Here is a 9,686-nt window from a genome sequence, read left to right on the forward strand (position 1 = left end):
ATGCAGTTGGGCCTCAAGAGCTATATGGAGTCAGAGGCTCAGATACCACCCAGCCTCTCTGTCTTGTCTCTGTGCATCTCTAAGTTTCACCCTTTTTTCTCAACAATGCATCTGCTTCCAATTCTCCAGGCTATATAATCTGAAACATGGTTGCCGAGAGTTCCTAAACTTTGTTTTCACAACTTCAGACACAAAAGTAAATATATTTAAACTCTTTTTCAGTCTTTGATCCAGAAATTCATGAGAATTCTTTCATTAGATCAGTTTGGGGCAGGTGCCTTACCTTGAACCAATCAGCTGTGGGCAGGTGACAAATCACATAATAATTGGGCAGCCTGAAAGTAGAAAGGAAGGAGCAAGTGCAGCAGCTAGAAGGCAAATAGTGCCAGCTAGTCATTCCCATAGATGTCCACTGAACCAACAACCCCACCTTTTTGATATCTTTTTTTGCAGTCATTAATCAATGTATTAGTTTTAAGAAACATACCATGTTCATGGATTAGAAAATTCAATATTATAAAGGTGAATTCTCCTCAAGTTGATTTATAGATTAGATGTAATTCTTATTAAAAGTCAACATGTTTCTTAATAAATCTTGACTAGCTGATTCTAAATTTATATGAAAGTGCAAAAAGCCAAGAATAGCCAAGATGCTGGCCTGTAGTGGAAGGTCTAGTCTGTCCTGAATGAGACACTTTCTTCTCACTCAAAATAAGACTTTTTAAAAAAGTTAGAAAGAAAATACTCTGTGGCTCAATCCATGTCACTGCAAATGGCAAGATTTCATTCTCTCTTATGGCTGAGTAATATTCCATTGTATATATACACCAGATCTTCTTTCCTTTTTTTTTTTTAAACATTTATTTATTTCTGAGAGAGACTGAGAGAGACAAAGCACAAGCAAGGCAGGAGCAGATAGGGAGGGAGACACAGAATCCGAAGCAGGCTCCAGGCTCTGAGCCATCAGCACAGAGCCCGACGTGGAGCTCGAACCCATGAACCTCGAGATCATGACCTGAGCCGAAGTCAGACCCTTAACCGACTGAGCCACCCAGGTGCCCCCAAATCTTCTTTCCAATCTATTAGTCGATGGACACTTGGGTTGTTTCCATAATTTGGTGGTTGTAGATAATGCTGCTATAAACATTGGAGTGAATGTATTTCTTTGAATTAGTATTTTTGTATTCTTTGGGTAAATACCTATACTGTGATTGCTGGATTGGGTTGCAGTTCTATTTTTATCTTTTTGAGGAAGCTCCATACTGTTTTCCAGAGTGGCTGTGCCAGTTTGCATTCCTACCAACAGTGCAAGAGGGTTCCCCTCTCCCCACAGCTTTGCCAACACTTGTTGCAGAAATATAATTTGGGTTCAACTGTTCTTTTATAAACTAGTGAGTTTTGCATTACTGTACCTATTTTATTAATGAAAAATTTAAAGCAAAAGTTTTAAGGTCTCTGCAGATGTTTGTGTGTTTATGTCTCTCTATGTATGCATATTATAGATGTGTGATGTTTTTCTACCTTCAGATGGTGTTGCTAAAAAGTAATTTGTAAAGAGCTCTATTTGATTGGGTTAAAAATAAACAAGAACTGAAACACCTGGGTGGCTCATTGGTTGAGTATCTGACTTCAGCTCAGGTCATGATCTCATGGGTCATGAGTTTGAACCCCCATCAGGTTCACTGTTGTCAGCATAGAGTTCATTTCAGATCCTATGTCCCCCCTCCCCTGCTCATGCTCTCTCTCTCAAACATAAATAAAACATTAAAAACAAACAAACAAACACCATATAAATTAAATATTTGCTCAGAAATGTAAAAACTAACTTCAATGGTTTTCAGATTCATATGATCTAGGGTAAATCTTTAGTAAATAAAAACTGGTTAAAATTTATTTGTTTAGTTAAAATAAGTGTGTCCTTTGAATTATCAGCATTAAGTATAACACTTTTATTTTATCTAGGTTTACTAAATGACAAATAAGCCCATATAGAAATTAAGGATTTTAGAGGCTAAAAATTCTATTAATTAAAAGTAATAGAAATAATAAGGGAAACACCTCTGTGTACAAGGAAAATAGAAGTGTATTTTCAGTAAGGAAAGTATGAGGAATAGAGATGGATTTTTTTTTGAAAGAAAAGAAAGTAATTTTGTCCTAAAGTAAAGCTGGTTGTTTCAGAATGGGAAAGAGAACAAAGGACAAACTAAATGGACATGGAAAGTTGTAGAAGATTTGTGGAAAAGGGATCATGGGAAAGGAATTTTATGTGTGGCCAAACTGGCTAATATTGAAATGGATTTAATTAAATTTTTAAAAATTTAATTAATTTTAATATCAAAAGTACACTGAAACAAAATCAGAATTTGGGTTCTCTCTGTTAAAAAGGCAAAGTTTTTCTTAGATTTCTCAATAAGAAATTTAAACAAAGGTGTTGGGGTTTTTTTAGCTTGGTTTTTTGTTTTTGTTTTTTACCTTTTAAGTAATCTGCCTAGAAAGAAAAAAATCTTATGTTTTATCAAAATAATTTCAGGGTGCCTGGGTTGCTCAGTTGGTTGAGCATCCAACTTTTGATTTTGACACAGGTTACAACCTCAGGGTTATGGGATTGAGCCCCTTGTGGGGCTATGGTGAGTCTGGAGCCTGCTTAAGATTCTCCCTTTCTCTTCCCTTTGCTTACATTCTCTCTCCTTAAAATAAATGTTTTTGATTATTTAAGTAAACCTAATCTTCTCAATATTAAATGGGGTAAGTTTTGTTGAGAACTATGTAACCTTTTGTAGCCTTTGTAATTTTTTATTGTCACTTTGATTAATATTTAATTATTAGTAATTAAATATTGTTTCATAATGCTCTGTGATCCCTTGTAGTCAAGTGACCAAAACCTTTTGATATATTTTTTAATGTTTATTTATTTTTGAGAGACAGAGAGTGACAGAGTGCAAGCAGGAGAGGGGCAGAGAGTGAGGGAGTTACAGAATCTGAAGCAGGTTCCAGGCTCTGAGCTGTCAGCAGGGAGCCTGAGGCAGGACTTGAACCCACTAACTATGAGATCATGACCTGAGCTGAAGTCAAATGCTTGACTGACTGAGCCATCCAGGTGCCCCAAAACCTTTTGATATTTTAAAATAACTTCCCCAAATCAAATTCTAAATAAAGCCTTTTTTCAACCTCCAACTAACTTTGAGATCTTTCCATGGGTCCCAGGAACATCTCAAAAGGTTTGTTATTTAAGAGGGCACCTGGGTGACTTAGTCGGTTAAGCATCTGACTCAATATTGGCTCAGGTGAGATCAAGCCCCACATTGGGTTCTATGCTGGATGTGAAGCCTGCTTGGTTGGGATTCTTTCTTTCTCCTTCTCTTTGCTCCTTCCCTGCTCATGCTGTCTCTCTCTCTCTCTCTCTCTCTCTGTCTCTCTCAAAATAAATATACATTAAAAAAGATTTCTCTTCTTTCTTTATATATAAAAAAAAGAGATGCTAAACTAATTAAGAGTATTTGATATATTAATTTACATTGTGGGGGGCACCTAGCTGGCTCAGTTGGGTGAGCATCTGACTTTGGTTCAGGTCATGATTTTGTGGTTTGTGAGTTCGTCACTATCAACACATAGTCCCCTTTGGATCCCCTGTCCTCCTCTCTCTCTGTTTCTTTCCTGCTTGTGCTCTCTCTCTCTCTCTCTCAAAAATAAACATTAAAAACAAATGAATTGCATGGAAAGTATTGTTAAGTAAGAAACAATGCTTCTATTAATATAAGCATTCCAGAAATTGTTTGAAATTTCTAGAAATCTAATATGTCCTGGTATAATGTTATTAGTAATAATTCTAATTATCTTGAGAATTTGTGTCACAGAAAAAACCAAATATTCTGGTCAGTAGTGAACTCTCATCTGATTTTTATCAATGGATATTTTAAAGTCTTTTGTCATTTTCAAACATTATTGTTTTCTCCCGACACTTTTGTAAAAGTGAGTCTCATAGAAAGGACTGTACCAAGTACTATTTACTACCAACACTGATGCCAAATTACAAGGTGTTGAACCCTGGGTGCGTATTTCACAACTGAAGAAGGCTCCACCTGACATCTGGTCCTGTGCAAATGCTGGAGACTCAAAATCAAATTGCCTAGGAAGAGAAGTAGTTGACATGGAGGTAGACTGCTTCTTTCCAAGACTTGATCATCAAATCAAGACTGTTTCTTTCGATTTCTCTCTCCTTATCTAGTCATCCTTTTTCTTTTCTTTTTTTAAAGTTTATTCATTTATTTTGAGAGAGAGGGTGAGAGCAATGCGTGTGAGTGGGGGAGGGGCAGAGACAGTGTGGGAGAGAGAGAATCCTAAGCAGGCTCCACACTGTCAATGAAGAGCCTGACTAGGGCTCGAACCCACAAACTGTGAGATCATGACCTGAGCTGAAATCAAGAGTCAGATGCTCAACTACTTGAGCCACCCAAATGCCCCTAACCAACTTTTTTCTAATTCTTACACCATAAACTTCCTTATGATTCTTTTGTTCACCTTTTGCCTTGCTCTGGCCTGGAAAGGAATACCATTGTTTACATATCTCAGACATTACAAAGGGAGGTAATCCAAATTCCAAATGTCTGTTGGATTTGCTATGGTTCTGAAGATTCTATGGTTCTGCCCCTCACAAACTTCTCTCTGATTTCCAGTGCCTCAATTTCTCTACAACAAATTCAGTTTCCTCTCCATCATATTAGGCTCCCTAACCCTGAGTGTCTATTTCCTTGTCTCTGGTTCATACCCCCAAACCTTGGAACCTTGCATCCAGGCTCTTATACAGAAAGGGGCACATGGCAAGAGTAACAAAAATAAAACTGCTTGTGTAGTCTACAGATCCTCAAGTTTTACTTCCATGGCTGTCACCTTTTCCTGACCACAGGTCGAAACAGGAATTATCAAGAGACATTCAATGATTCAGAATCAATTTTTGGCAGACCTTTATTCTCCAGATTAGGAGTAACTGCAGATGATGCAATGGTCAGGAACCTCTCCCCTGAAGATGCTACAGAATCTGCTACTAAAGCAATAGGTGCCCAACACCATTCCCTACATTCTCTGGCCAAAGGATAGCTTTTGATTATCTTTTAGCTGAGCAAGATGTCTGAGCTATGGCCAACACCAGCTGCTGTACCTCGACGAATGGTTTTTTATGTAGCTGAAAGCCACATAAAATCACTGAATAATCCACTTAGCTTACAGAAGTGACCCTTGAACGTCTTTTTTTTTTTTTACTTATTTGATTTTGATTGATTCGGGTCTTGGAGACCATGGCTCTGAAGTGCTCTTCAGATATTGGGAATTAGTCTGTTTATAATAATCACAATGATCTCCTGGGCATACTGTATTCTCTCAGAAACTTTAAATACATGTTCACAGCTGGTAATCACCAACCAAATGACCTCCCTAAGACTAGAACATCAGAAAAAGAACAAAGAGAACGACCAACTTAAAGAATGTGGACCAAATGCTATGACAAATGAATACCACACAGAGAATAAGCAGCTTCAGAGTGGGAGCTGGGAACAGTGCTAATGTCTTACATTTTTATCACTTCTCTCAGACCGAGAGTTTGATCAAAAGGAGGAATTGTTGAAAACAAAACAACACGCCCCAAATGGATTCAATTATTTCAATCCCCACATCACCAAGGCAAGACTTAACTTAATTACAGTTTTGGTCCTTCCATAAATGGAATATTAAATCAGTCAGTGAGAAATTACCTGGTCAACATGAGTGAGGCAATCTGCTTGATCATCCCTTGCCATCCCCTAAAAGATGGCCACAACCAGTCTGCTTTTTGCTAGTACACCTTCCTTGTTCCTGTTCTCTTCTGCCTATAAAAGTCTTTCATTGTGACTTTGTGTCTGCTGGCCGATTCATGAATCATTGAATAAAGCCAGTAAGATATTTACAATTTACTCAGGTGATTTTTTTAAGTTTATGTATTTATTTTTGAGAAAAAGAAAGCATGAATGGGAGAGGGGCAGAGAGAGAGGGGAAAAGAGAGAATCCCAAGTAGGCTTCACACTGTCAGCGCAGAGCCTGATGTGGGGCTGGAACCCATGAGCCATAAGATCATGACCTGAGCTGAAGTCAGACGCTTAACCAACTGAGCCTCCCTGTCGCCCCGAATTTTGTGGTTTTTTTTTTAACAACAGAAAAATATTTGGATCTAACTCCTCATCTTTTCTCACCTAGTGAAGGGTAAGAGGGAATTTTTTAGCATCTGGAAATAATTGCACAAAAATTATCTCATAACTCTACTCAGACACTCTATTTTTTGGTATTTATTTACTTATTTATCTATTTATTTAAAGCTTATTTATTTTGAGAGAGAGAGCACGAGCAGGAGAGGGGCAGAGAGAGAGAGGGAGAGAGAGAATCCTAAGTAGGCTCTGCACTGTCAGCCCAGAGCCTGATGTGGGTCTTGAACTAACAAATCCTGAGATCACAACCTGAGCCAAAATCAAGAGTCAGACACTTAACTAACTGAGCCACTCAGGTGCCCCTTATTTATTCATTTTTAAGTTTTTCTTTTAATCACTCAGTGCTTATCATGACAACTGCACTCCTTCATTCACTTCACTTATTTCACCCATCCCTCACCCACCTCTTCTCTGGTGACCATTAGTTTGTTCTCCATGGTTAAGAGTCTGTCTTTTGATTTGCTTCCCTCTCTCTTTTTCCCTTTGCTTATTTGTTCTGTTTCTATATCAGTGAAATCATATGGTATTTGTCTTTCTTTGACTGACTTATTTCCCTTAGCATAATACTCTCTGGCTACATCCATATTGTTGCAAATGGAAGGTTTAATTCTCTTTCTCTCTCTCTTTTTTTTTTTTGGTTGAATAATATTCCATTATATATATATGTGTATGTATATATATACACACACACACACACATATCTCGTAACTGACACACACACACACACATACATATCACATCTTCTTTACCTATTTATCAATCAATGGACATGTGCTGCTTCCATATCTTGGCTATTGTAAATAATGCTGCTATAAGCATTGAGATTCATGTATACCTTTGAATTAGTGTTCTTGTATTCTTTGGGTAAATACCCAGTAATACAATTGCTGGGTCATAAGGTAGTTCTATTGTTAACTTTCTGAGGAACCTCCATACTGTTTTTTCAGAGTGGCTGCACTAGTTTGCCTTCCCACCAACAATGCAAGAGCATTCCTCTTTCTCCACATCCTTGCTAACACCTGTTGTTTCTTGTGTTGTTGATTTAGCCATTCTAATATGTATGAGGTAATACCTCATTGTAGTACTGATTTGCATTTCCCTGATGATGGAGTGATGTTGAACATTTTTCATGTGTCTGTTGATCATCTGTATGTCTTTGGAGAAATGTCTGTTGGCCATCTACAGGTCTTCTTTGGAGAAATGTCCACCCATTTTTAAATTGGATTATTTGGCTTGGAGCATTGAGTTGTATAAGTTCTTCATATATTTTGAATACTAACTCTTTATTGAATACGTCATTTGCAAATATCTTCTCCTATTCTGTAAGTTGCCTTTTAGTTTTGTTTATTGTTTCCTTCACTGTGCAGAAGCCTTTAATTTTGATACAGCCCCAATAATTTATCCTTGCTTTTGTTTCCCTTGCCTCTGGAGACCTATCTAGAGAAATGTTGCTACGGCCAATGTCAGAGAAATTACTGCCTGTGCTGTTTTCTAGGATGTTTATGGTTTCAGATCTCACACTGAGATTTTTAATCTATGTTGAATTTATTTCTTTGGTGTCTGGTATAAGAAAATAGTCCAGTTTCATTCTTTGGTATGTTGCTGTCCAGTTTTCCCAACATCATTTGTTGAAGAGACATTTTTTCCCCATTGCATATTATTTGCTGCTTTGTCAAAGATTAATTGACCATAAGATTGTAGGCTTATTTCTGGATTTTGTACTCGATTCTATTGATCTATGTGTCTATTTTTGTGCCAGTACCATACTCTTTTGATCACTACAGCTTTGTAACATAAATTGAAGTTCGGAATTGTGATGCCTCCAGCTTTGCTTTTTTTTTTTAAGACTGCTTTAGTTATTCAAGGTCTTTTGTGATCCATACAAATTTTAGGTTTGTTTGTTCTAGTTCTGTGAAAAATGCTGCTAGTATTTTGATAGGAATTTCATTAAAAGTGTAGATTGCTTTGGGTAGTGTAGACATTTTAACAATATTTGTTCTTCCAACCCATGAGACATTTTTGTGCAGACACTCTTTATAGATTAAAATTGTTTTGATTTAGAAAATCAAATAATGTTATTTCATGGCCAGTGTTTCACAGTTACAGTTCTATTTTGACCATTGTACCAAATTGATTATTTTTAAATGACACTTAATTTTTGCAATTTTTTTTGAGACAGAGAGGGTGTGCAACTGCATGCACACAGTGGGGGGGGTGCAGAGGGAGAAGGAGAGAGAGTCTCAAGCAGCCTCCACATCTAACACGAGACTGACCATGAGATCATGACCTAAGCAGAAATCAAGAGTCTGATGCTTACTTAACTAACTGACCCACCCAGGTGCCCCTAAAGGATACTTAATTTTTATTAAATGAATTTGTTAATAATTTATAGTAGATTTATAATGTATAATTTGTGATATTATTTTGTTTGATGTTTTATGACATGATTATGAACTTTTGTACTTGGAATTTCTTTCAATATGTAGTTTAATTTTTTTAAAAATATTTGGGAGGTGGCTCAGTCAGTTAAGCATCCGACTCTTGAGTTCAGCTCAGGTCATTGAGTTGGGCTCTGCCCTGACAACATGGAGCCTGCTTAGGTTACTCTCCCTCACTCTCTCTCTGCCCCTCCCCTACTCAGGTACACAGGTGCACAATCTCTCTTTCCCTCTCAAAAATAACTTTAAAAAAGTTTTTAAATTCCTAACACTTTATCAAAAAAAAAAAAGAGTTAAGCCTATACATACACTTTTTCTCTTTTTAAAAATGTTTTATATCTCAAGGGATTGGCTTCTGCAGTTGTGGGGGGTTGGCACAGCAAGTCCGAAGTCCGCAGCCGGGCAGACAGTCAGGAAGGGAAGGTCACGGGCAGGCTGGAGTTCTCCGTACACAGGTGGAAGCTTGCTCCCAGGCACTCAGCAAGGAAGATCCAAAGGGGTAGAGAAGAATTGTGTGGATAACTAGGAGAAACTGTGTGTGTGTTACCAAATGGCTGCTGTCTTCCTCCCACCCTCAGACTGTCAGGCAAAAACATTGCTTGTAGCCTGCACTAACTAGGATCACACTAGAAGGAGAATTCTGGGGTCGGTAGTGAAGCCCGGCTGAGATTACCACATCACATACCCATCACACTGTGTCAGTGCCAATTTCCGCAGATAATGCCATGATATTATATTCATTAGTCTCACCTTTTCCCGTACATCATTGCCAATTTCTGACCGTCTGCTTCCTGCATGTGCCTCCTGTGAGCAGTCTCCCTTCCCCCCACCCAGCCTAGGGCTTTTTGTTCTCACAAAACCAGCATAGGCACATATTCTGAGCTTCTCTGGCTATTTAAGGCCCAGCGGAACCCATTTGTTCAGACTCCTCTAATTCACACCCCAGAACTCCATGCCTCTCCACAACATTTGTTCTTTCAGAAATGGGATTCACCCCTGCTCACAAATGTTTCACCTA

This window comes from Suricata suricatta, chromosome 8, assembly GCF_006229205.1.
Source record: "Suricata suricatta isolate VVHF042 chromosome 8, meerkat_22Aug2017_6uvM2_HiC, whole genome shotgun sequence".
NCBI lineage: Eukaryota > Metazoa > Chordata > Mammalia > Carnivora > Herpestidae > Suricata > Suricata suricatta.